This window comes from Harpia harpyja, chromosome W, assembly GCF_026419915.1.
Source record: "Harpia harpyja isolate bHarHar1 chromosome W, bHarHar1 primary haplotype, whole genome shotgun sequence".
Classification (NCBI taxonomy): domain Eukaryota; kingdom Metazoa; phylum Chordata; class Aves; order Accipitriformes; family Accipitridae; genus Harpia; species Harpia harpyja.
The window spans coordinates 28,046,789-28,072,871 of NC_068968.1; positions in this window are offsets into that span (position 1 = coordinate 28,046,789).

Below are 26,083 nucleotides of genomic sequence, written 5' to 3' on the forward strand. Positions count from 1 at the left end.
GGAAAAGAAGGAGGTGAGTGAAAGTGGGAAGAATTAGACACCGAGGGAAGAGAGGTAACAGAGACTGGCGAGGAAAAGGAGGGAAAGGTGACTGGCGAGGGAAACGTTGGAAAAGAGAGAGTCATGGCAAAGCAGGGGGAAAGAGGCAGGCGAGGGAAAACAAGGACAAGAGAGAGTTCATGGAAAAGAGAGGGGCGAGGGAAAGTGGGAAGTATTAGACACCGAGGGAAGAGAGGTAACAGAGACTGGCGAGGGAAAGAGAGAGGCGAGATAAACCAGAGGAAAGAGACTGGCGAGGGGGGAAGAGGGAAAAGAGAGGGTTGAGGGAAAGCAGGGGAAAGAGACTATGGAGGGAAAGCAGAGGGAAAGAGACAGGCGAGGGAAAACAAGGACAAGAGAGAGTTAATGGAAAAGAGGGAGGCGAGTGAAAGTGGGAAGAATTAGACACCAAGGGAAGAGACGTAAAAGAGACTGGCGAGGGAAAGAGAGAGGCGAGATAAACCAGGGGAAAGAGACTGGCGAGGGGGGAAGAGGGAAAAGAGAGAGTTGACTGGAAATAGGGGAACGAGAGAGTTCATGGAAAAGAGGGAGTGGAGTGTAAGTGGGAAAATTAGGCACGGAGGGAATAGAGGTTAAAAGAGACTGGCGAGGGAAAGGAAGGAAAAGTGACTGGCGAGGGGAAAGAGGGAAAAGAGAGGGCTGACTGGAAATAGGGAAAAGAGAGATTTCATAGAAAAGAGGAAAGCCAGGGAACAGAGAGAGGCGAGAGAAACCAGGGGAAAGAGACTGGCGAGGGAAAAGAGGGATAACAGAGTTGACGAATAACAGGGAAAAGAGAGAGGCGAGGGAAAGTGGAAAAATTAGACCTAGAGGGAAGAGAGGTAAAAGAGAGAGGGGAGGGCAACGAGGGACAACAGAGAATTGAGGAATGAGAGGGGAAAGAGGGAGTCGGGTGAAAGTGGGAAGAATTGGACACCGAGGGAAGAGAGGTAACAGAGACTGGCGAGGAAAAGGAGGGAAAGGTGACTGGCGAGGGAAAAGTTGGAAAAGAGAGAGTCATGGCAAAGCAGGGGAAAAGAGACAGGCGAGGGAAAACAAGGACAAGAGAGTTAATGGAAAAGAAGGAGGTGAGTGAAAGTGGGAAGAATTAGACACCGAGGGAAGAGAGGTAACAGAGACTGGCGAGGGAAAGAGAGAGGCGAGATAAACCAGGGGAAAGAGACTGGCGAGGGGGGAAGAGGGAAAAGAGAGGGTTGATTGGAAATAGGGAAAAGAGAGATTTCATAGAAAAGAGGAAAGCCAGGGAACAGAGAGAGGCGAGAGAAACCAGGGGAAAGAGACTGGCGAGGGAAAAGAGGGATAACAGAGTTGAAGAATAACAGGGAAAAGAGAGAGGCGAGGGAAAGTGGAAAAATTAGACCTAGAGGGAAGAGAGGTAAAAGAGAGAGGGGAGGGCAACGAGGGACAACAGAGAATTGAGGAATGAGAGGGGAAAGAGGGAGTCGGGTGAAAGTGGGAAGAATTGGACACCGAGGGAAGAGAGGTAACAGAGACTGGCGAGGAAAAGGAGGGAAAGGTGACTGGCGAGGGAAAAGTTGGAAAAGAGAGAGTCATGTCAAAGCAGGGGGAAAGAGACAGGCGAGGGAAAACAAGGACAAGAGAGTTAATGGAAAAGAAGGAGGTGAGTTAAAGTGGGAAGAATTAGACACCGAGGGAAGAGAGGTAACAGAGACTGGCGAGGGAAAGAGAGAGGCGAGATAAACCAGGGGAAAGAGACTGGCGAGGGGGGAAGAGGGAAAAGAGAGGGTTGATTGGAAATAGGGAAAAGAGAGATTTCATAGAAAAGAGGAAAGCCAGGGAACAGAGAGAGGCGAGAGAAACCAGGGGAAAGAGACTGGCGAGGGGGGGAGAGGGAACAGAGAGAGTTGATTGGAAATAGGGAAAAGAGAGATTTCATAGAAAAGAGGAAAGCCAGGGAACAGAGAGAGGCGAGAGAAACCAGGGGAAAGAGACTGGCGAGGGAAAAGAGGGATAAAAGAGTTGACGAATAACAGGGAAAAGAGAGAGGCGAGGGAAAGTGGAAAAATTAGACCTAGAGGGAAGAGAGGTAAAAGAGAGAGGGGAGGGCAACGAGGGACAACAGAGAATTGAGGAATGAGAGGGGAAATAGGGAGTCGGGTGAAAGTGGGAAGAATTGGACACCGAGGGAAGAGAGGTAACAGAGACTGGCGAGGAAAAGGAGGGAAAGGTGACTGGCGAGGGAAAAGTTGGAAAAGAGAGAGTCATGGCAAAGCAGGGGAAAAGAGACAGGCGAGGGAAAACAAGGACAAGAGAGTTAATGGAAAAGAAGGAGGTGAGTGAAAGTGGGAAGAATTAGACACCGAGGGAAGAGAGGTAACAGAGACTGGCGAGGGAAAGAGAGAGGCGAGATAAACCAGGGGAAAGAGACTGGCGAGGGGGGAAGAGGGAAAAGAGAGGGTTGATTGGAAATAGGGAAAAGAGAGATTTCATAGAAAAGAGGAAAGCCAGGGAACAGAGAGAGGCGAGAGAAACCAGGGGAAAGAGACTGGCGAGGGAAAAGAGGGATAACAGAGTTGACGAATAACAGGGAAAAGAGAGAGGCGAGGGAAAGTGGAAAAATTAGACCTAGAGGGAAGAGAGGTAAAAGAGAGAGGGGAGGGCAACGAGGGACAACAGAGAATTGAGGAATGAGAGGGGAAAGAGGGAGTCGGGTGAAAGTGGGAAGAATTGGACACCGAGGGAAGAGAGGTAACAGAGACTGGCGAGGAAAAGGAGGGCAAGGTGACTGGCGAGGGAAAAGTTGGAAAAGAGAGAGTCATGGCAAAGCAGGGGAAAAGAGACAGGCGAGGGAAAACAAGGACAAGAGAGTTAATGGAAAAGAAGGAGGTGAGTGAAAGTGGGAAGAATTAGACACCGAGGGAAGAGAGGTAACAGAGACTGGCGAGGGAAAGAGAGAGGCGAGATAAACCAGGGGAAAGAGACTGGCGAGGGGGGAAGAGGGAAAAGAGAGGGTTGATTGGAAATAGGGAAAAGAGAGATTTCATAGAAAAGAGGAAAGCCAGGGAACAGAGAGAGGCGAGAGAAACCAGGGGAAAGAGACTGGCGAGGGGGGGAGAGGGAACAGAGAGAGTTGATTGGAAATAGGGAAAAGAGAGATTTCATAGAAAAGAGGAAAGCCAGGGAACAGAGAGAGGCGAGAGAAACCAGGGGAAAGAGACTGGCGAGGGAAAAGAGGGATAACAGAGTTGACGAATAACAGGGGAAAGAGAGAGGCGAGGGAAAGTGGAAAAATTAGACCTAGAGGGAAGAGAGGTAAAAGAGAGAGGGGAGGGCAACGAGGGACAACAGAGAATTGAGGAATGAGAGGGGAAAGAGGGAGTCGGGTGAAAGTGGGAAGAATTGGACACCGAGGGAAGAGAGGTAACAGAGACTGGCGAGGAAAAGGAGGGAAAGGTGACTGGCGAGGGAAAAGTTGGAAAAGAGAGAGTCATGGCAAAGCAGGGGAAAAGAGACAGGCGAGGGAAAACAAGGACAAGAGAGTTAATGGAAAAGAAGGAGGTGAGTGAAAGTGGGAAGAATTAGACACCGAGGGAAGAGAGGTAACAGAGACTGGCGAGGGAAAGAGAGAGGCGAGATAAACCAGGGGAAAGAGACTGGCGAGGGGGGAAGAGGGAAAAGAGAGGGTTGATTGGAAATAGGGAAAAGAGAGATTTCCTAGAAAAGAGGAAAGCCAGGGAACAGAGAGAGGCGAGAGAAACCAGGGGAAAGAGACTGGCGAGGGAAAAGAGGGAACAGAGAGAGTTGATTGGAAATAGGGAAAAGAGAGATTTCATAGAAAAGAGGAAAGCCAGGGAACAGAGAGAGGCGAGAGAAACCAGGGGAAAGAGACTGGCGAGGGAAAAGAGGGATAACAGAGTTGACGAATAACAGGGAAAAGAGAGCGGCGAGGGAAAGTGGAAAAATTAGACCTAGATGGAAGAGAGGTAAAAGAGAGAGGGGAGGGCAACGAGGGACAACAGAGAATTGAGGAATGAGAGGGGAAAGAGGGAGTCGGGTGAAAGTGGGAAGAATTTGACACCGAGGGAAGAGAGGTAACAGAGACTGGCGAGGGAAAGAGAGAGGCGAGATAAACCAGGGGAAAGAGACTGGCGAGGGGGGAAGAGGGAAAAGAGAGAGTTGACTGGAAATAGGGGAACGAGAGAGTTCATGGAAAAGAGGGAGTGGAGTGTAAGAAGGAAGAATTAGACACGGAGGGAAGAGACGTAAAAGAGACTGGCGAGGGAAAGGAAGGAAAAGTGACTGGCGAGGGGAAAGAGGGAAAAGAGAGGGCTGACTGGAAATAGGGAAAAGAGAGATTTCATAGAAAAGAGGAAAGCCAGGGAACAGAGAGAGGCGAGAGAAACCAGGGGAAAGAGACTGGCGAGGGAAAAGAGGGATAACAGAGTTGACGAATAACAGGGAAAAGAGAGAGGCGAGGGAAAGTGGAAAAATTAGACCTAGAGGGAAGAGAGGTAAAAGAGAGAGGGGAGGGCAACGAGGGACAACAGAGAATTGAGGAATGAGAGGAGAAAGAGGGAGTCGGGTGAAAGTGGGAAGAATTGGACACCGAGGGAAGAGAGGTAACAGAGACTGGCGAGGGAAAGAGAGAGGCGAGATAAACCAGGGGAAAGAGACTGGCGAGGGGGGAAGAGGGAAAAGAGAGGGTTGATTGGAAATAGGGAAAAGAGAGATTTCATAGAAAAGAGGAAAGCCAGGGAACAGAGAGAGGCGAGAGAAACCAGGGGAAAGAGACTGGCGAGGGAAAAGAGGGATAACAGAGTTGACGAATAACAGGGAAAAGAGAGCGGCGAGGGAAAGTGGAAAAATTAGACCTAGATGGAAGAGAGGTAAAAGAGAGAGGGGAGGGCAACGAGGGACAACAGAGAATTGAGGAATGAGAGGGGAAAGAGGGAGTCGGGTGAAAGTGGGAAGAATTTGACACCGAGGGAAGAGAGGTAACAGAGACTGGCGAGGGAAAGAGAGAGGCGAGATAAACCAGGGGAAAGAGACTGGCGAGGGGGGAAGAGGGAAAAGAGAGAGTTGACTGGAAATAGGGGAACGAGAGAGTTCATGGAAAAGAGGGAGTGGAGTGTAAGTGGGAAAATTAGGCACGGAGGGAATAGAGGTTAAAAGAGACTGGCGAGGGAAAGGAAGGAAAAGTGACTGGCGAGGGGAAAGAGGGAAAAGAGAGGGCTGACTGGAAATAGGGAAAAGAGAGATTTCATAGAAAAGAGGAAAGCCAGGGAACAGAGAGAGGCGAGAGAAACCAGGGGAAAGAGACTGGCGAGGGAAAAGAGGGATAACAGAGTTGACGAATAACAGGGAAAAGAGAGAGGCGAGGGAAAGTGGAAAAATTAGACCTAGAGGGAAGAGAGGTAAAAGAGAGAGGGGAGGGCAACGAGGGACAACAGAGAATTGAGGAATGAGAGGGGAAAGAGGGAGTCGGGTGAAAGTGGGAAGAATTGGACACCGAGGGAAGAGAGGTAACAGAGACTGGCGAGGAAAAGGAGGGAAAGGTGACTGGCGAGGGAAAAGTTGGAAAAGAGAGAGTCATGGCAAAGCAGGGGAAAAGAGACAGGCGAGGGAAAACAAGGACAAGAGAGTTAATGGAAAAGAAGGAGGTGAGTGAAAGTGGGAAGAATTAGACACCGAGGGAAGAGAGGTAACAGAGACTGGCGAGGGAAAGAGAGAGGCGAGATAAACCAGGGGAAAGAGACTGGCGAGGGGGGAAGAGGGAAAAGAGAGGGTTGATTGGAAATAGGGAAAAGAGAGATTTCATAGAAAAGAGGAAAGCCAGGGAACAGAGAGAGGCGAGAGAAACCAGGGGAAAGAGACTGGCGAGGGAAAAGAGGGATAACAGAGTTGAAGAATAACAGGGAAAAGAGAGAGGCGAGGGAAAGTGGAAAAATTAGACCTAGAGGGAAGAGAGGTAAAAGAGAGAGGGGAGGGCAACGAGGGACAACAGAGAATTGAGGAATGAGAGGGGAAAGAGGGAGTCGGGTGAAAGTGGGAAGAATTGGACACCGAGGGAAGAGAGGTAACAGAGACTGGCGAGGAAAAGGAGGGAAAGGTGACTGGCGAGGGAAAAGTTGGAAAAGAGAGAGTCATGTCAAAGCAGGGGGAAAGAGACAGGCGAGGGAAAACAAGGACAAGAGAGTTAATGGAAAAGAAGGAGGTGAGTTAAAGTGGGAAGAATTAGACACCGAGGGAAGAGAGGTAACAGAGACTGGCGAGGGAAAGAGAGAGGCGAGATAAACCAGGGGAAAGAGACTGGCGAGGGGGGAAGAGGGAAAAGAGAGGGTTGATTGGAAATAGGGAAAAGAGAGATTTCATAGAAAAGAGGAAAGCCAGGGAACAGAGAGAGGCGAGAGAAACCAGGGGAAAGAGACTGGCGAGGGGGGGAGAGGGAAAAGAGAGGGTTGATTGGAAATAGGGAAAAGAGAGATTTCATAGAAAAGAGGAAAGCCAGGGAACAGAGAGAGGCGAGAGAAACCAGGGGAAAGAGACTGGCGAGGGAAAAGAGGGATAACAGAGTTGACGAATAACAGGGAAAAGAGAGAGGCGAGGGAAAGTGGAAAAATTAGACCTAGAGGGAAGAGAGGTAAAAGAGAGAGGGGAGGGCAACGAGGGACAACAGAGAATTGAGGAATGAGAGAGGAAAGAGGGAGTCGGGTGAAAGTGGGAAGAATTGGACACCGAGGGAAGAGAGGTAACAGAGACTGGCGAGGAAAAGGAGGGAAAGGTGACTGGCGAGGGAAAAGTTGGAAAAGAGAGAGTCATGGCAAAGCAGGGGAAAAGAGACAGGCGAGGGAAAACAAGGACAAGAGAGTTAATGGAAAAGAAGGAGGTGAGTGAAAGTGGGAAGAATTAGACACCGAGGGAAGAGAGGTAACAGAGACTGGCGAGGGAAAGAGAGAGGCGAGATAAACCAGGGGAAAGAGACTGGCGAGGGGGGAAGAGGGAAAAGAGAGAGTTGACTGGAAATAGGGGAACGAGAGAGTTCATGGAAAAGAGGGAGTGGAGTGTAAGAAGGAAGAATTAGACACGGAGGGAAGAGACGTAAAAGAGACTGGCGAGGGAAAGGAAGGAAAAGTGACTGGCGAGGGGAAAGAGGGAAAAGAGAGGGCTGACTGGAAATAGGGAAAAGAGAGATTTCATAGAAAAGAGGAAAGCCAGGGAACAGAGAGAGGCGAGAGAAACCAGGGGAAAGAGACTGGCGAGGGAAAAGAGGGATAACAGAGTTGACGAATAACAGGGAAAAGAGAGAGGCGAGGGAAAGTGGAAAAATTAGACCTAGAGGGAAGAGAGGTAAAAGAGAGAGGGGAGGGCAACGAGGGACAACAGAGAATTGAGGAATGAGAGGAGAAAGAGGGAGTCGGGTGAAAGTGGGAAGAATTGGACACCGAGGGAAGAGAGGTAACAGAGACTGGCGAGGGAAAGAGAGAGGCGAGATAAACCAGGGGAAAGAGACTGGCGAGGGGGGAAGAGGGAAAAGAGAGGGTTGATTGGAAATAGGGAAAAGAGAGATTTCATAGAAAAGAGGAAAGCCAGGGAACAGAGAGGCGAGAGAAACCAGGGGAAAGAGACTGGCGAGGGAAAAGAGGGATAACAGAGTTGACGAATAACAGGGAAAAGAGAGAGGCGAGGGAAAGTGGAAAAATTAGACCTAGAGGGAAGAGAGGTAACAGAGACTGGCGAGGAAAAGGAGGGAAAGGTGACTGGCGAGGGAAAAGTTGGAAAAGAGAGAGTCATGGCAAAGCAGGGGGAAAGAGACAGGCGAGGGAAAACAAGGACAAGAGAGAGTTCATGGAAAAGAGAGGGGCGAGGGAAAGTGGGAAGTATTAGACACCGAGGGAAGAGAGGTAACAGAGACTGGCGAGGGAAAGAGAGAGGCGAGATAAACCAGGGGAAAGAGACTGGCGAGGGGGGAAGAGGGAAAAGAGAGGGTTGAGGGAAAGCAGGGGAAAGAGACTATGGAGGGAAAGCAGAGGGAAAGAGACAGGCGAGGGAAAACAAGGACAAGAGAGAGTTAATGGAAAAGAGGGAGGCGAGTGAAAGTGGGAAGAATTAGACACCAAGGGAAGAGACGTAAAAGAGACTGGCGAGGGAAAGAGAGAGGCGAGATAAACCAGGGGAAAGAGACTGGCGAGGGGGGAAGAGGGAAAAGAGAGAGTTGACTGGAAATAGGGGAACGAGAGAGTTCATGGAAAAGAGGGAGTGGAGTGTAAGTGGGAAAATTAGGCACGGAGGGAATAGAGGTTAAAAGAGACTGGCGAGGGAAAGGAAGGAAAAGTGACTGGCGAGGGGAAAGAGGGAAAAGAGAGGGCTGACTGGAAATAGGGAAAAGAGAGATTTCATAGAAAAGAGGAAAGCCAGGGAACAGAGAGAGGCGAGAGAAACCAGGGGAAAGAGACTGGCGAGGGAAAAGAGGGATAACAGAGTTGACGAATAACAGGGAAAAGAGAGAGGCGAGGGAAAGTGGAAAAATTAGACCTAGAGGGAAGAGAGGTAAAAGAGAGAGGGGAGGGCAACGAGGGACAACAGAGAATTGAGGAATGAGAGGGGAAAGAGGGAGTCGGGTGAAAGTGGGAAGAATTGGACACCGAGGGAAGAGAGGTAACAGAGACTGGCGAGGAAAAGGAGGGAAAGGTGACTGGCGAGGGAAAAGTTGGAAAAGAGAGAGTCATGGCAAAGCAGGGGAAAAGAGACAGGCGAGGGAAAACAAGGACAAGAGAGTTAATGGAAAAGAAGGAGGTGAGTGAAAGTGGGAAGAATTAGACACCGAGGGAAGAGAGGTAACAGAGACTGGCGAGGGAAAGAGAGAGGCGAGATAAACCAGGGGAAAGAGACTGGCGAGGGGGGAAGAGGGAAAAGAGAGAGTTGATTGGAAATAGGGAAAAGAGAGATTTCATAGAAAAGAGGAAAGCCAGGGAACAGAGAGAGGCGAGAGAAACCAGGGGAAAGAGACTGGCGAGGGAAAAGAGGGATAACAGAGTTGACGAATAACAGGGAAAAGAGAGAGGCGAGGGAAAGTGGAAAAATTAGACCTAGAGGGAAGAGAGGTAAAAGAGAGAGGGGAGGGCAACGAGGGACAACAGAGAATTGAGGAATGAGAGGGGAAAGAGGGAGTCGGGTGAAAGTGGGAAGAATTGGACACCGAGGGAAGAGAGGTAACAGAGACTGGCGAGGGAAAGAGAGAGGCGAGATAAACCAGGGGAAAGAGACTGGCGAGGGGGGAAGAGGGAAAAGAGAGAGTTGACTGGAAATAGGGGAACGAGAGAGTTCATGGAAAAGAGGGAGTGGAGTGTAAGTGGGAAGAATTAGACACGGAGGGAAGAGACGTAAAAGAGACTGGCGAGGGAAAGGAAGGAAAAGTGACTGGCGAGGGGAAAGAGGGAAAAGAGTGGGCTGACTGGAAATAGGGAAAAGAGAGATTTCATAGAAAAGAGGAAAGCCAGGGAACAGAGAGAGGCGAGAGAAACCAGGGGAAAGAGACTGGCGAGGGAAAAGAGGGATAACAGAGTTGACGAATAACAGGGAAAAGAGAGAGGCGAGGGAAAGTGGAAAAATTAGACCTAGAGGGAAGAGAGGTAAAAGAGAGAGGGGAGGGCAACGAGGGACAACAGAGAATTGAGGAATGAGAGGAGAAAGAGGGAGTCGGGTGAAAGTGGGAAGAATTGGACACCGAGGGAAGAGAGGTAACAGAGACTGGCGAGGGAAAGAGAGAGGCGAGATAAACCAGGGGAAAGAGACTGGCGAGGGGGGAAGAGGGAAAAGAGAGGGTTGATTGGAAATAGGGAAAAGAGAGATTTCATAGAAAAGAGGAAAGCCAGGGAACAGAGAGGCGAGAGAAACCAGGGGAAAGAGACTGGCGAGGGAAAAGAGGGATAACAGAGTTGACGAATAACAGGGAAAAGAGAGAGGCGAGGGAAAGTGGAAAAATTAGACCTAGAGGGAAGAGAGGTAACAGAGACTGGCGAGGAAAAGGAGGGAAAGGTGACTGGCGAGGGAAAAGTTGGAAAAGAGAGAGTCATGGCAAAGCAGGGGAAAAGAGACAGGCGAGGGAAAACAAGGACAAGAGAGTTAATGGAAAAGAAGGAGGTGAGTGAAAGTGGGAAGAATTAGACACCGAGGGAAGAGAGGTAACAGAGACTGGCGAGGGAAAGAGAGAGGCGAGATAAACCAGGGGAAAGAGACTGGCGAGGGGGGAAGAGGGAACAGAGAGAGTTGATTGGAAATAGGGAAAAGAGAGATTTCATAGAAAAGAGGAAAGCCAGGGAACAGAGAGAGGCGAGAGAAACCAGGGGAAAGAGACTGGCGAGGGAAAAGAGGGATAACAGAGTTGACGAATAACAGGGGAAAGAGAGAGGCGAGGGAAAGTGGAAAAATTAGACCTAGAGGGAAGAGAGGTAAAAGAGAGAGGGGAGGGCAACGAGGGACAACAGAGAATTGAGGAATGAGAGGGGAAAGAGGGAGTCGGGTGAAAGTGGGAAGAATTGGACACCGAGGGAAGAGAGGTAACGGAGACTGGCGAGGAAAAGGAGGGCAAGGTGACTGGCGAGGGAAAAGTTGGAAAAGAGAGAGTCATGGCAAAGCAGGGGAAAAGAGACAGGCGAGGGAAAACAAGGACAAGAGAGTTAATGGAAAAGAAGGAGGTGAGTGAAAGTGGGAAGAATTAGACACCGAGGGAAGAGAGGTAACAGAGACTGGCGAGGGAAAGAGAGAGGCGAGATAAACCAGGGGAAAGAGACTGGCGAGGGGGGAAGAGGGAAAAGAGAGAGTTGATTGGAAATAGGGAAAAGAGAGATTTCATAGAAAAGAGGAAAGCCAGGGAACAGAGAGAGGCGAGAGAAACCAGGGGAAAGAGACTGGCGAGGGAAAAGAGGGATAACAGAGTTGACGAATAACAGGGAAAAGAGAGAGGCGAGGGAAAGTGGAAAAATTAGACCTAGAGGGAAGAGAGGTAAAAGAGAGAGGGGAGGGCAACGAGGGACAACAGAGAATTGAGGAATGAGAGGGGAAAGAGGGAGTCGGGTGAAAGTGGGAAGAATTGGACACCGAGGGAAGAGAGGTAACAGAGACTGGCGAGGGAAAGAGAGAGGCGAGATAAACCAGGGGAAAGAGACTGGCGAGGGGGGAAGAGGGAAAAGAGAGAGTTGACTGGAAATAGGGGAACGAGAGAGTTCATGGAAAAGAGGGAGTGGAGTGTAAGTGGGAAGAATTAGACACGGAGGGAAGAGACGTAAAAGAGACTGGCGAGGGAAAGGAAGGAAAAGTGACTGGCGAGGGGAAAGAGGGAAAAGAGAGGGCTGACTGGAAATAGGGAAAAGAGAGATTTCATAGAAAAGAGGAAAGCCAGGGAACAGAGAGAGGCGAGAGAAACCAGGGGAAAGAGACTGGCGAGGGAAAAGAGGGATAACAGAGTTGACGAATAACAGGGAAAAGAGAGAGGCGAGGGAAAGTGGAAAAATTAGACCTAGAGGGAAGAGAGGTAAAAGAGAGAGGGGAGGGCAACGAGGGACAACAGAGAATTGAGGAATGAGAGGAGAAAGAGGGAGTCGGGTGAAAGTGGGAAGAATTGGACACCGAGGGAAGAGAGGTAACAGAGACTGGCGAGGAAAAGGAGGGAAAGGTGACTGGCGAGGGAAAAGTTGGAAAAGAGAGAGTCATGGCAAAGCAGGGGAAAAGAGACAGGCGAGGGAAAACAAGGACAAGAGAGTTAATGGAAAAGAAGGAGGTGAGTGAAAGTGGGAAGAATTAGACACCGAGGGAAGAGAGGTAACAGAGACTGGCGAGGGAAAGAGAGAGGCGAGATAAACCAGGGGAAAGAGACTGGCGAGGGGGGAAGAGGGAAAAGAGAGGGTTGATTGGAAATAGGGAAAAGAGAGATTTCATAGAAAAGAGGAAAGCCAGGGAACAGAGAGAGGCGAGAGAAACCAGGGGAAAGAGACTGGCGAGGGGGGGAGAGGGAAAAGAGAGGGTTGATTGGAAATAGGGAAAAGAGAGATTTCATAGAAAAGAGGAAAGCCAGGGAACAGAGAGAGGCGAGAGAAACCAGGGGAAAGAGACTGGCGAGGGAAAAGAGGGATAACAGAGTTGACGAATAACAGGGAAAAGAGAGAGGCGAGGGAAAGTGGAAAAATTAGACCTAGAGGGAAGAGAGGTAAAAGAGAGAGGGGAGGGCAACGAGGGACAACAGAGAATTGAGGAATGAGAGGGGAAAGAGGGAGTCGGGTGAAAGTGGGAAGAATTGGACACCGAGGGAAGAGAGGTAACAGAGACTGGCGAGGAAAAGGAGGGAAAGGTGACTGGCGAGGGAAAAGTTGGAAAAGAGAGAGTCATGGCAAAGCAGGGGAAAAGAGACAGGCGAGGGAAAACAAGGACAAGAGAGTTAATGGAAAAGAAGGAGGTGAGTGAAAGTGGGAAGAATTAGACACCGAGGGAAGAGAGGTAACAGAGACTGGCGAGGGAAAGAGAGAGGCGAGATAAACCAGGGGAAAGAGACTGGCGAGGGGGGAAGAGGGAAAAGAGAGGGTTGATTGGAAATAGGGAAAAGAGAGATTTCATAGAAAAGAGGAAAGCCAGGGAACAGAGAGAGGCGAGAGAAACCAGGGGAAAGAGACTGGCGAGGGAAAAGAGGGATAACAGAGTTGACGAATAACAGGGAAAAGAGAGAGGCGAGGGAAAGTGGAAAAATTAGACCTAGAGGGAAGAGAGGTAAAAGAGAGAGGGGAGGGCAACGAGGGACAACAGAGAATTGAGGAATGAGAGGAGAAAGAGGGAGTCGGGTGAAAGTGGGAAGAATTGGACACCGAGGGAAGAGAGGTAACAGAGACTGGCGAGGGAAAGAGAGAGGCGAGATAAACCAGGGGAAAGAGACTGGCGAGGGGGGAAGAGGGAAAAGAGAGGGTTGATTGGAAATAGGGAAAAGAGAGATTTCATAGAAAAGAGGAAAGCCAGGGAACAGAGAGGCGAGAGAAACCAGGGGAAAGAGACTGGCGAGGGAAAAGAGGGATAACAGAGTTGACGAATAACAGGGAAAAGAGAGAGGCGAGGGAAAGTGGAAAAATTAGACCTAGAGGGAAGAGAGGTAACAGAGACTGGCGAGGAAAAGGAGGGAAAGGTGACTGGCGAGGGAAAAGTTGGAAAAGAGAGAGTCATGGCAAAGCAGGGGAAAAGAGACAGGCGAGGGAAAACAAGGACAAGAGAGTTAATGGAAAAGAAGGAGGTGAGTGAAAGTGGGAAGAATTAGACACCGAGGGAAGAGAGGTAACAGAGACTGGCGAGGGAAAGAGAGAGGCGAGATAAACCAGGGGAAAGAGACTGGCGAGGGGGGAAGAGGGAAAAGAGAGGGTTGATTGGAAATAGGGAAAAGAGAGATTTCATAGAAAAGAGGAAAGCCAGGGAACAGAGAGAGGCGAGAGAAACCAGGGGAAAGAGACTGGCGAGGGAAAAGAGGGATAACAGAGTTGACGAATAACAGGGAAAAGAGAGCGGCGAGGGAAAGTGGAAAAATTAGACCTAGATGGAAGAGAGGTAAAAGAGAGAGGGGAGGGCAACGAGGGACAACAGAGAATTGAGGAATGAGAGGGGAAAGAGGGAGTCGGGTGAAAGTGGGAAGAATTTGACACCGAGGGAAGAGAGGTAACAGAGACTGGCGAGGGAAAGAGAGAGGCGAGATAAACCAGGGGAAAGAGACTGGCGAGGGGGGAAGAGGGAAAAGAGAGAGTTGACTGGAAATAGGGGAACGAGAGAGTTCATGGAAAAGAGGGAGTGGAGTGTAAGAAGGAAGAATTAGACACGGAGGGAAGAGACGTAAAAGAGACTGGCGAGGGAAAGGAAGGAAAAGTGACTGGCGAGGGGAAAGAGGGAAAAGAGAGGGCTGACTGGAAATAGGGAAAAGAGAGATTTCATAGAAAAGAGGAAAGCCAGGGAACAGAGAGAGGCGAGAGAAACCAGGGGAAAGAGACTGGCGAGGGAAAAGAGGGATAACAGAGTTGACGAATAACAGGGAAAAGAGAGAGGCGAGGGAAAGTGGAAAAATTAGACCTAGAGGGAAGAGAGGTAAAAGAGAGAGGGGAGGGCAACGAGGGACAACAGAGAATTGAGGAATGAGAGGAGAAAGAGGGAGTCGGGTGAAAGTGGGAAGAATTGGACACCGAGGGAAGAGAGGTAACAGAGACTGGCGAGGGAAAGAGAGAGGCAAGATAAACCAGGGGAAAGAGACTGGCGAGGGGGGAAGAGGGAAAAGAGAGGGTTGATTGGAAATAGGGAAAAGAGAGATTTCATAGAAAAGAGGAAAGCCAGGGAACAGAGAGGCGAGAGAAACCAGGGGAAAGAGACTGGCGAGGGAAAAGAGGGATAACAGAGTTGACGAATAACAGGGAAAAGAGAGAGGCGAGGGAAAGTGGAAAAATTAGACCTAGAGGGAAGAGAGGTAACAGAGACTGGCGAGGAAAAGGAGGGAAAGGTGACTGGCGAGGGAAAAGTTGGAAAAGAGAGAGTCATGGCAAAGCAGGGGGAAAGAGACAGGCGAGGGAAAACAAGGACAAGAGAGAGTTCATGGAAAAGAGAGGGGCGAGGGAAAGTGGGAAGTATTAGACACCGAGGGAAGAGAGGTAACAGAGACTGGCGAGGGAAAGAGAGAGGCGAGATAAACCAGGGGAAAGAGACTGGCGAGGGGGGAAGAGGGAAAAGAGAGGGTTGAGGGAAAGCAGGGGAAAGAGACTATGGAGGGAAAGCAGAGGGAAAGAGACAGGCGAGGGAAAACAAGGACAAGAGAGAGTTAATGGAAAAGAGGGAGGCGAGTGAAAGTGGGAAGAATTAGACACCAAGGGAAGAGACGTAAAAGAGACTGGCGAGGGAAAGAGAGAGGCGAGATAAACCAGGGGAAAGAGACTGGCGAGGGGGGAAGAGGGAAAAGAGAGAGTTGACTGGAAATAGGGGAACGAGAGAGTTCATGGAAAAGAGGGAGTGGAGTGTAAGAAGGAAGAATTAGACACGGAGGGAAGAGACGTAAAAGAGACTGGCGAGGGAAAGGAAGGAAAAGTGACTGGCGAGGGGAAAGAGGGAAAAGAGAGGGCTGACTGGAAATAGGGAAAAGAGAGATTTCATAGAAAAGAGGAAAGCCAGGGAACAGAGAGAGGCGAGAGAAACCAGGGGAAAGAGACTGGCGAGGGAAAAGAGGGATAACAGAGTTGACGAATAACAGGGAAAAGAGAGAGGCGAGGGAAAGTGGAAAAATTAGACCTAGAGGGAAGAGAGGTAAAAGAGAGAGGGGAGGGCAACGAGGGACAACAGAGAATTGAGGAATGAGAGGGGAAAGAGGGAGTCGGGTGAAAGTGGGAAGAATTGGACACCGAGGGAAGAGAGGTAACAGAGACTGGCGAGGAAAAGGAGGGAAAGGTGACTGGCGAGGGAAAAGTTGGAAAAGAGAGAGTCATGGCAAAGCAGGGGAAAAGAGACAGGCGAGGGAAAACAAGGACAAGAGAGTTAATGGAAAAGAAGGAGGTGAGTGAAAGTGGGAAGAATTAGACACCGAGGGAAGAGAGGTAACAGAGACTGGCGAGGGAAAGAGAGAGGCGAGATAAACCAGGGGAAAGAGACTGGCGAGGGGGGAAGAGGGAAAAGAGAGAGTTGATTGGAAATAGGGAAAAGAGAGATTTCATAGAAAAGAGGAAAGCCAGGGAACAGAGAGAGGCGAGAGAAACCAGGGGAAAGAGACTGGCGAGGGAAAAGAGGGATAACAGAGTTGACGAATAACAGGGAAAAGAGAGAGGCGAGGGAAAGTGGAAAAATTAGACCTAGAGGGAAGAGAGGTAAAAGAGAGAGGGGAGGGCAACGAGGGACAACAGAGAATTGAGGAATGAGAGGAGAAAGAGGGAGTCGGGTGAAAGTGGGAAGAATTGGACACCGAGGGAAGAGAGGTAACAGAGACTGGCGAGGGAAAGAGAGAGGCGAGATAAACCAGGGGAAAGAGACTGGCGAGGGGGGAAGAGGGAAAAGAGAGGGTTGATTGGAAATAGGGAAAAGAGAGATTTCATAGAAAAGAGGAAAGCCAGGGAACAGAGAGGCGAGAGAAACCAGGGGAAAGAGACTGGCGAGGGAAAAGAGGGATAACAGAGTTGACGAATAACAGGGAAAAGAGAGAGGCGAGGGAAAGTGGAAAAATTAGACCTAGAGGGAAGAGAGGTAACAGAGACTGGCGAGGAAAAGGAGGGAAAGGTGACTGGCGAGGGAAAAGTTGGAAAAGAGAGAGTCATGGCAAAGCAGGGGAAAAGAGACAGGCGAGGGAAAACAAGGACAAGAGAGTTAATGGAAAAGAAGGAGGTGAGTGAAAGTGGGAAGAATTAGACACCGAGGGAAGAGAGGTAACAGAGACTGGCGAGGGAAAGAGAGAGGCGAGATAAACCAGGGGAAAGAGACTGGCGAGGGGGGAAGAGGGAACAGAGAGAGTTGATTGGAAATAGGGAAGAGAGAGATTTCATAGAAAAGAGGAAAGCCAGGGAACAGAGAGAGGCGAGAGAAACCAGGGGAAAGAGACTGGCGAGGGAAAAGAGGGATAACAGAGTTGACGAATAACAGGGAAAAGAGAGAGGCGAGGGAAAGTGGAAAAATTAGACCTAGAGGGAAGAGAGGTAAAAGAGAGAGGGGAGGGCAACGAGGGACAACAGAGAATTGAGGAATGAGAGGAGAAAGAGGGAGTCGGGTGAAAGTGGGAAGAATTGGACACCGAGGGAAGAGAGGTAACAGAGACTGGCGAGGGAAAGAGAGAGGCAAGATAAACCAGGGGAAAGAGACTGGCGAGGGGGGAAGAGGGAAAAGAGAGGGTTGATTGGAAATAGGGAAAAGAGAGATTTCATAGAAAAGAGGAAAGCCAGGGAACAGAGAGGCGAGAGAAACCAGGGGAAAGAGACTGGCGAGGGAAAAGAGGGATAACAGAGTTGACGAATAACAGGGAAAAGAGAGAGGCGAGGGAAAGTGGAAAAATTAGACCTAGAGGGAAGAGAGGTAACAGAGACTGGCGAGGAAAAGGAGGGAAAGGTGACTGGCGAGGGAAAAGTTGGAAAAGAGAGAGTCATGGCAAAGCAGGGGGAAAGAGACAGGCGAGGGAAAACAAGGACAAGAGAGAGTTCATGGAAAAGAGAGGGGCGAGGGAAAGTGGGAAGTATTAGACACCGAGGGAAGAGAGGTAACAGAGACTGGCGAGGGAAAGAGAGAGGCGAGATAAACCAGGGGAAAGAGACTGGCGAGGGGGGAAGAGGGAAAAGAGAGGGTTGAGGGAAAGCAGGGGAAAGAGACTATGGAGGGAAAGCAGAGGGAAAGAGACAGGCGAGGGAAAACAAGGACAAGAGAGAGTTAATGGAAAAGAGGGAGGCGAGTGAAAGTGGGAAGAATTAGACACCAAGGGAAGAGACGTAAAAGAGACTGGCGAGGGAAAGAGAGAGGCGAGATAAACCAGGGGAAAGAGACTGGCGAGGGGGGAAGAGGGAAAAGAGAGAGTTGACTGGAAATAGGGGAACGAGAGAGTTCATGGAAAAGAGGGAGTGGAGTGTAAGTGGGAAAATTAGGCACGGAGGGAATAGAGGTTAAAAGAGACTGGCGAGGGAAAGGAAGGAAAAGTGACTGGCGAGGGGAAAGAGGGAAAAGAGAGGGCTGACTGGAAATAGGGAAAAGAGAGATTTCATAGAAAAGAGGAAAGCCAGGGAACAGAGAGAGGCGAGAGAAACCAGGGGAAAGAGACTGGCGAGGGAAAAGAGGGATAACAGAGTTGACGAATAACAGGGAAAAGAGAGAGGCGAGGGAAAGTGGAAAAATTAGACCTAGAGGGAAGAGAGGTAAAAGAGAGAGGGGAGGGCAACGAGGGACAACAGAGAATTGAGGAATGAGAGGGGAAAGAGGGAGTCGGGTGAAAGTGGGAAGAATTGGACACCGAGGGAAGAGAGGTAACAGAGACTGGCGAGGAAAAGGAGGGAAAGGTGACTGGCGAGGGAAAAGTTGGAAAAGAGAGAGTCATGGCAAAGCAGGGGAAAAGAGACAGGCGAGGGAAAACAAGGACAAGAGAGTTAATGGAAAAGAAGGAGGTGAGTGAAAGTGGGAAGAATTAGACACCGAGGGAAGAGAGGTAACAGAGACTGGCGAGGGAAAGAGAGAGGCGAGATAAACCAGGGGAAAGAGACTGGCGAGGGGGGAAGAGGGAAAAGAGAGAGTTGATTGGAAATAGGGAAAAGAGAGATTTCATAGAAAAGAGGAAAGCCAGGGAACAGAGAGAGGCGAGAGAAACCAGGGGAAAGAGACTGGCGAGGGAAAAGAGGGATAACAGAGTTGACGAATAACAGGGAAAAGAGAGAGGCGAGGGAAAGTGGAAAAATTAGACCTAGAGGGAAGAGAGGTAAAAGAGAGAGGGGAGGGCAACGAGGGACAACAGAGAATTGAGGAATGAGAGGAGAAAGAGGGAGTCGGGTGAAAGTGGGAAGAATTGGACACCGAGGGAAGAGAGGTAACAGAGACTGGCGAGGGAAAGAGAGAGGCGAGATAAACCAGGGGAAAGAGACTGGCGAGGGGGGAAGAGGGAAAAGAGAGGGTTGATTGGAAATAGGGAAAAGAGAGATTTCATAGAAAAGAGGAAAGCCAGGGAACAGAGAGGCGAGAGAAACCAGGGGAAAGAGACTGGCGAGGGAAAAGAGGGATAACAGAGTTGACGAATAACAGGGAAAAGAGAGAGGCGAGGGAAAGTGGAAAAATTAGACCTAGAGGGAAGAGAGGTAACAGAGACTGGCGAGGAAAAGGAGGGAAAGGTGACTGGCGAGGGAAAAGTTGGAAAAGAGAGAGTCATGGCAAAGCAGGGGAAAAGAGACAGGCGAGGGAAAACAAGGACAAGAGAGTTAATGGAAAAGAAGGAGGTGAGTGAAAGTGGGAAGAATTAGACACCGAGGGAAGAGAGGTAACAGAGACTGGCGAGGGAAAGAGAGAGGCGAGATAAACCAGGGGAAAGAGACTGGCGAGGGGGGAAGAGGGAAAAGAGAGGGTTGATTGGAAATAGGGAAAAGAGAGATTTCATAGAAAAGAGGAAAGCCAGGGAACAGAGAGAGGCGAGAGAAACCAGGGGAAAGAGACTGGCGAGGGAAAAGAGGGATAACAGAGTTGACGAATAACAGGGAAAAGAGAGCGGCGAGGGAAAGTGGAAAAATTAGACCTAGAGGGAAGAGAGGTAAAAGAGAGAGGGGAGGGCAACGAGGGACAACAGAGAATTGAGGAATGAGAGGGGAAAGAGGGAGTCGGGTGAAAGTGGGAAGAATTTGACACCGAGGGAAGAGAGGTAACAGAGACTGGCGAGGGAAAGAGAGAGGCGAGATAAACCAGGGGAAAGAGACTGGCGAGGGGGGAAGAGGGAAAAGAGAGAGTTGACTGGAAATAGGGGAACGAGAGAGTTCATGGAAAAGAGGGAGTGGAGTGTAAGAAGGAAGAATTAGACACGGAGGGAAGAGACGTAAAAGAGACTGGCGAGGGAAAGGAAGGAAAAGTGACTGGCGAGGGGAAAGAGGGAAAAGAGAGGGCTGACTGGAAATAGGGAAAAGAGAGATTTCATAGAAAAGAGGAAAGCCAGGGAACAGAGAGAGGCGAGAGAAACCAGGGGAAAGAGACTGGCGAGGGAAAAGAGGGATAACAGAGTTGACGAATAACAGGGAAAAGAGAGAGGCGAGGGAAAGTGGAAAAATTAGACCTAGAGGGAAGAGAGGTAAAAGAGAGAGGGGAGGGCAACGAGGGACAACAGAGAATTGAGGAATGAGAGGAGAAAGAGGGAGTCGGGTGAAAGTGGGAAGAATTGGACACCGAGGGAAGAGAGGTAACAGAGACTGGCGAGGGAAAGAGAGAGGCAAGATAAACCAGGGGAAAGAGACTGGCGAGGGGGGAAGAGGGAAAAGAGAGGGTTGATTGGAAATAGGGAAAAGAGAGATTTCATAGAAAAGAGGAAAGCCAGGGAACAGAGAGGCGAGAGAAACCAGGGGAAAGAGACTGGCGAGGGAAAAGAGGGATAACAGAGTTGACGAATAACAGGGAAAAGAGAGAGGCGAGGGAAAGTGGAAAAATTAGACCTAGAGGGAAGAGAGGTAACAGAGACTGGCGAGGAAAAGGAGGGAAAGGTGACTGGCGAGGGAAAAGTTGGAAAAGAGAGAGTCATGGCAAAGCAGGGGGAAAGAGACAGGCGAGGGAAAACAAGGACAAGAGAGAGTTCATGGAAAAGAGAGGGGCGAGGGAAAGTGGGAAGTATTAGACACCGAGGGAAGAGAGGTAACAGAGACTGGCGAGGGAAAGAGAGAGGCGAGATAAACCAGGGGAAAGAGACTGGCGAGGGGGGAAGAGGGAAAAGAGAGGGTTGAGGGAAAGCAGGGGAAAGAGACTATGGAGGGAAAGCAGAGGGAAAGAGACAGGCGAGGGAAAACAAGGACAAGAGAGAGTTAATGGAAAAGAGGGAGGCGAGTGAAAGTGGGAAGAATTAGACACCAAGGGAAGAGACGTAAAAGAGACTGGCGAGGGAAAGAGAGAGGCGAGATAAACCAGGGGAAAGAGACTGGCGAGGGGGGAAGAGGGAAAAGAGAGAGTTGACTGGAAATAGGGGAACGAGAGAGTTCATGGAAAAGAGGGAGTGGAGTGTAAGTGGGAAAATTAGGCACGGAGGGAATAGAGGTTAAAAGAGACTGGCGAGGGAAAGGAAGGAAAAGTGACTGGCGAGGGGAAAGAGGGAAAAGAGAGGGCTGACTGGAAATAGGGAAAAGAGAGATTTCATAGAAAAGAGGAAAGCCAGGGAACAGAGAGAGGCGAGAGAAACCAGGGGAAAGAGACTGGCGAGGGAAAAGAGGGATAACAGAGTTGACGAATAACAGGGAAAAGAGAGAGGCGAGGGAAAGTGGAAAAATTAGACCTAGAGGGAAGAGAGGTAAAAGAGAGAGGGGAGGGCAACGAGGGACAACAGAGAATTGAGGAATGAGAGGGGAAAGAGGGAGTCGGGTGAAAGTGGGAAGAATTGGACACCGAGGGAAGAGAGGTAACAGAGACTGGCGAGGAAAAGGAGGGAAAGGTGACTGGCGAGGGAAAAGTTGGAAAAGAGAGAGTCATGGCAAAGCAGGGGGAAAGAGACAGGCGAGGGAAAACAAGGACAAGAGAGAGTTCATGGAAAAGAGAGGGGCGAGGGAAAGTGGGAAGTATTAGACACCGAGGGAAGAGAGGTAACAGAGACTGGCGAGGGAAAGAGAGAGGCGAGATAAACCAGGGGAAAGAGACTGGCGAGGGGGGAAGAGGGAAAAGAGAGGGTTGAGGGAAAGCAGGGGAAAGAGACTATGGAGGGAAAGCAGAGGGAAAGAGACAGGCGAGGGAAAACAAGGACAAGAGAGAGTTAATGGAAAAGAGGGAGGCGAGTGAAAGTGGGAAGAATTAGACACCAAGGGAAGAGACGTAAAAGAGACTGGCGAGGGAAAGAGAGAGGCGAGATAAACCAGGGGAAAGAGACTGGCGAGGGGGGAAGAGGGAAAAGAGAGAGTTGACTGGAAATAGGGGAACGAGAGAGTTCATGGAAAAGAGGGAGTGGAGTGTAAGTGGGAAAATTAGGCACGGAGGGAATAGAGGTTAAAAGAGACTGGCGAGGGAAAGGAAGGAAAAGTGACTGGCGAGGGGAAAGAGGGAAAAGAGAGGGCTGACTGGAAATAGGGAAAAGAGAGATTTCATAGAAAAGAGGAAAGCCAGGGAACAGAGAGAGGCGAGAGAAACCAGGGGAAAGAGACTGGCGAGGGAAAGTGGAAAAATTAGACCTAGAGGGAAGAGAGGTAAAAGAGAGAGGGGAGGGCAACGAGGGACAACAGAGAATTGAGGAATGAGAGGGGAAAGAGGGAGTCGGGTGAAAGTGGGAAGAATTGGACACCGAGGGAAGAGAGGTAACAGAGACTGGCGAGGGAAAGAGAGAGGCGAGATAAACCAGGGGAAAGAGACTGGCGAGGGGGGAAGAGGGAAAAGAGAGAGTTGATTGGAAATAGGGAAAAGAGAGATTTCATAGAAAAGAGGAAAGCCAGGGAACAGAGAGAGGCGAGAGAAACCAGGGGAAAGAGACTGGCGAGGGAAAAGAGGGATAACAGAGTTGACGAATAACAGGGAAAAGAGAGAGGCGAGGGAAAGTGGAAAAATTAGACCTAGAGGGAAGAGAGGTAAAAGAGAGAGGGGAGGGCAACGAGGGACAACAGAGAATTGAGGAATGAGAGGAGAAAGAGGGAGTCGGGTGAAAGTGGGAAGAATTGGACACCGAGGGAAGAGAGGTAACAGAGACTGGCGAGGGAAAGAGAGAGGCGAGATAAACCAGGGGAAAGAGACTGGCGAGGGGGGAAGAGGGAAAAGAGAGGGTTGATTGGAAATAGGGAAAAGAGAGATTTCATAGAAAAGAGGAAAGCCAGGGAACAGAGAGGCGAGAGAAACCAGGGGAAAGAGACTGGCGAGGGAAAAGAGGGATAACAGAGTTGACGAATAACAGGGAAAAGAGAGAGGCGAGGGAAAGTGGAAAAATTAGACCTAGAGGGAAGAGAGGTAACAGAGACTGGCGAGGAAAAGGAGGGAAAGGTGACTGGCGAGGGAAAAGTTGGAAAAGAGAGAGTCATGGCAAAGCAGGGGGAAAGAGACAGGCGAGGGAAAACAAGGACAAGAGAGAGTTCATGGAAAAGAGAGGGGCGAGGGAAAGTGGGAAGTATTAGACACCGAGGGAAGAGAGGTAACAGAGACTGGCGAGGGAAAGAGAGAGGCGAGATAAACCAGGGGAAAGAGACTGGCGAGGGGGGAAGAGGGAAAAGAGAGGGTTGAGGGAAAGCAGGGGAAAGAGACTATGGAGGGAAAGCAGAGGGAAAGAGACAGGCGAGGGAAAACAAGGACAAGAGAGAGTTAATGGAAAAGAGGGAGGCGAGTGAAAGTGGGAAGAATTAGACACCAAGGGAAGAGACGTAAAAGAGACTGGCGAGGGAAAGAGAGAGGCGAGATAAACCAGGGGAAAGAGACTGGCGAGGGGGGAAGAGGGAAAAGAGAGAGTTGACTGGAAATAGGGGAACGAGAGAGTTCATGGAAAAGAGGGAGTGGAGTGTAAGTGGGAAAATTAGGCACGGAGGGAATAGAGGTTAAAAGAGACTGGCGAGGGAAAGGAAGGAAAAGTGACTGGCGAGGGGAAAGAGGGAAAAGAGAGGGCTGACTGGAAATAGGGAAAAGAGAGATTTCATAGAAAAGAGGAAAGCCAGGGAACAGAGAGAGGCGAGAGAAACCAGGGGAAAGAGACTGGCGAGGGAAAAGAGGGATAACAGAGTTGACGAATAACAGGGGAAAGAGAGAGGCGAGGGAAAGTGGAAAAATTAGACCTAGAGGGAAGAGAGGTAAAAGAGAGAGGGGAGGGCAACGAGGGACAACAGAGAATTGAGGAATGAGAGGGGAAAGAGGGAGTCGGGTGAAAGTGGGAAGAATTGGACACCGAGGGAAGAGAGGTAACAGAGACTGGCGAGGAAAAGGAGGGAAAGGTGACTGGCGAGGGAAAAGTTGGAAAAGAGAGAGTCATGGCAAAGCAGGGGAAAAGAGACAGGCGAGGGAAAACAAGGACAAGAGAGTTAATGGAAAAGAAGGAGGTGAGTGAAAGTGGGAAGAATTAGACACCGAGGGAAGAGAGGTAACAGAGACTGGCGAGGGAAAGAGAGAGGCGAGATAAACCAGGGGAAAGAGACTGGCGAGGGGGGAAGAGGGAAAAGAGAGAGTTGATTGGAAATAGGGAAAAGAGAGATTTCATAGAAAAGAGGAAAGCCAGGGAACAGAGAGAGGCGAGAGAAACCAGGGGAAAGAGACTGGCGAGGGAAAAGAGGGATAACAGAGTTGACGAATAACAGGGAAAAGAGAGAGGCGAGGGAAAGTGGAAAAATTAGACCTAGAGGGAAGAGAGGTAAAAGAGAGAGGGGAGGGCAACGAGGGACAACAGAGAATTGAGGAATGAGAGGGGAAATAGGGAGTCGGGTGAAAGTGGGAAGAATTGGACACCGAGGGAAGAGAGGTAACAGAGACTGGCGAGGGAAAGAGAGAGGCGAGATAAACCAGGGGAAAGAGACTGGCGAGGGGGGAAGAGGGAAAAGAGAGAGTTGACTGGAAATAGGGGAACGAGAGAGTTCATGGAAAAGAGGGAGTGGAGTGTAAGTGGGAAGAATTAGACACGGAGGGAAGAGACGTAAAAGAGACTGGCGAGGGAAAGGAAGGAAAAGTGACTGGCGAGGGGAAAGAGGGAAAAGAGAGGGCTGACTGGAAATAGGGAAAAGAGAGATTTCATAGAAAAGAGGAAAGCCAGGGAACAGAGAGGCGAGAGAAACCAGGGGAAAGAGACTGGCGAGGGAAAAGAGGGATAACAGAGTTGACGAATAACAGGGAAAAGAGAGAGGCGAGGGAAAGTGGAAAAATTAGACCTAGAGGGAAGAGAGGTAACAGAGACTGGCGAGGAAAAGGAGGGAAAGGTGACTGGCGAGGGAAAAGTTGGAAAAGAGAGAGTCATGGCAAAGCAGGGGAAAAGAGACAGGCGAGGGAAAACAAGGACAAGAGAGTTAATGGAAAAGAAGGAGGTGAGTGAAAGTGGGAAGAATTAGACACCGAGGGAAGAGAGGTAACAGAGACTGGCGAGGGAAAGAGAGAGGCGAGATAAACCAGGGGAAAGAGACTGGCGAGGGGGGAAGAGGGAACAGAGAGAGTTGATTGGAAATAGGGAAAAGAGAGATTTCATAGAAAAGAGGAAAGCCAGGGAACAGAGAGAGGCGAGAGAAACCAGGGGAAAGAGACTGGCGAGGGAAAAGAGGGATAACAGAGTTGACGAATAACAGGGAAAAGAGAGAGGCGAGGGAAAGTGGAAAAATTAGACCTAGAGGGAAGAGAGGTAACAGAGACTGGCGAGGAAAAGGAGGGAAAGGTGACTGGCGAGGGAAAAGTTGGAAAAGAGAGAGTCATGGCAAAGCAGGGGGAAAGAGACAGGCGAGGGAAAACAAGGACAAGAGAGAGTTCATGGAAAAGAGAGGGGCGAGGGAAAGTGGGAAGTATTAGACACCGAGGGAAGAGAGGTAACAGAGACTGGCGAGGGAAAGAGAGAGGCGAGATAAACCAGGGGAAAGAGACTGGCGAGGGGGGAAGAGGGAAAAGAGAGGGTTGAGGGAAAGCAGGGGAAAGAGACTATGGAGGGAAAGCAGAGGGAAAGAGACAGGCGAGGGAAAACAAGGACAAGAGAGAGTTAATGGAAAAGAGGGAGGCGAGTGAAAGTGGGAAGAATTAGACACCAAGGGAAGAGACGTAAAAGAGACTGGCGAGGGAAAGAGAGAGGCGAGATAAACCAGGGGAAAGAGACTGGCGAGGGGGGAAGAGGGAAAAGAGAGAGTTGACTGGAAATAGGGGAACGAGAGAGTTCATGGAAAAGAGGGAGTGGAGTGTAAGTGGGAAAATTAGGCACGGAGGGAATAGAGGTTAAAAGAGACTGGCGAGGGAAAGGAAGGAAAAGTGACTGGCGAGGGGAAAGAGGGAAAAGAGAGGGCTGACTGGAAATAGGGAAAAGAGAGATTTCATAGAAAAGAGGAAAGCCAGGGAACAGAGAGAGGCGAGAGAAACCAGGGGAAAGAGACTGGCGAGGGAAAGTGGAAAAATTAGACCTAGAGGGAAGAGAGGTAAAAGAGAGAGGGGAGGGCAACGAGGGACAACAGAGAATTGAGGAATGAGAGGGGAAAGAGGGAGTCGGGTGAAAGTGGGAAGAATTGGACACCGAGGGAAGAGAGGTAACAGAGACTGGCGAGGAAAAGGAGGGAAAGGTGACTGGCGAGGGAAAAGTTGGAAAAGAGAGAGTCATGGCAAAGCAGGGGAAAAGAGACAGGCGAGGGAAAACAAGGACAAGAGAGTTAATGGAAAAGAAGGAGGTGAGTGAAAGTGGGAAGAATTAGACACCGAGGGAAGAGAGGTAACAGAGACTGGCGAGGGAAAGAGAGAGGCGAGATAA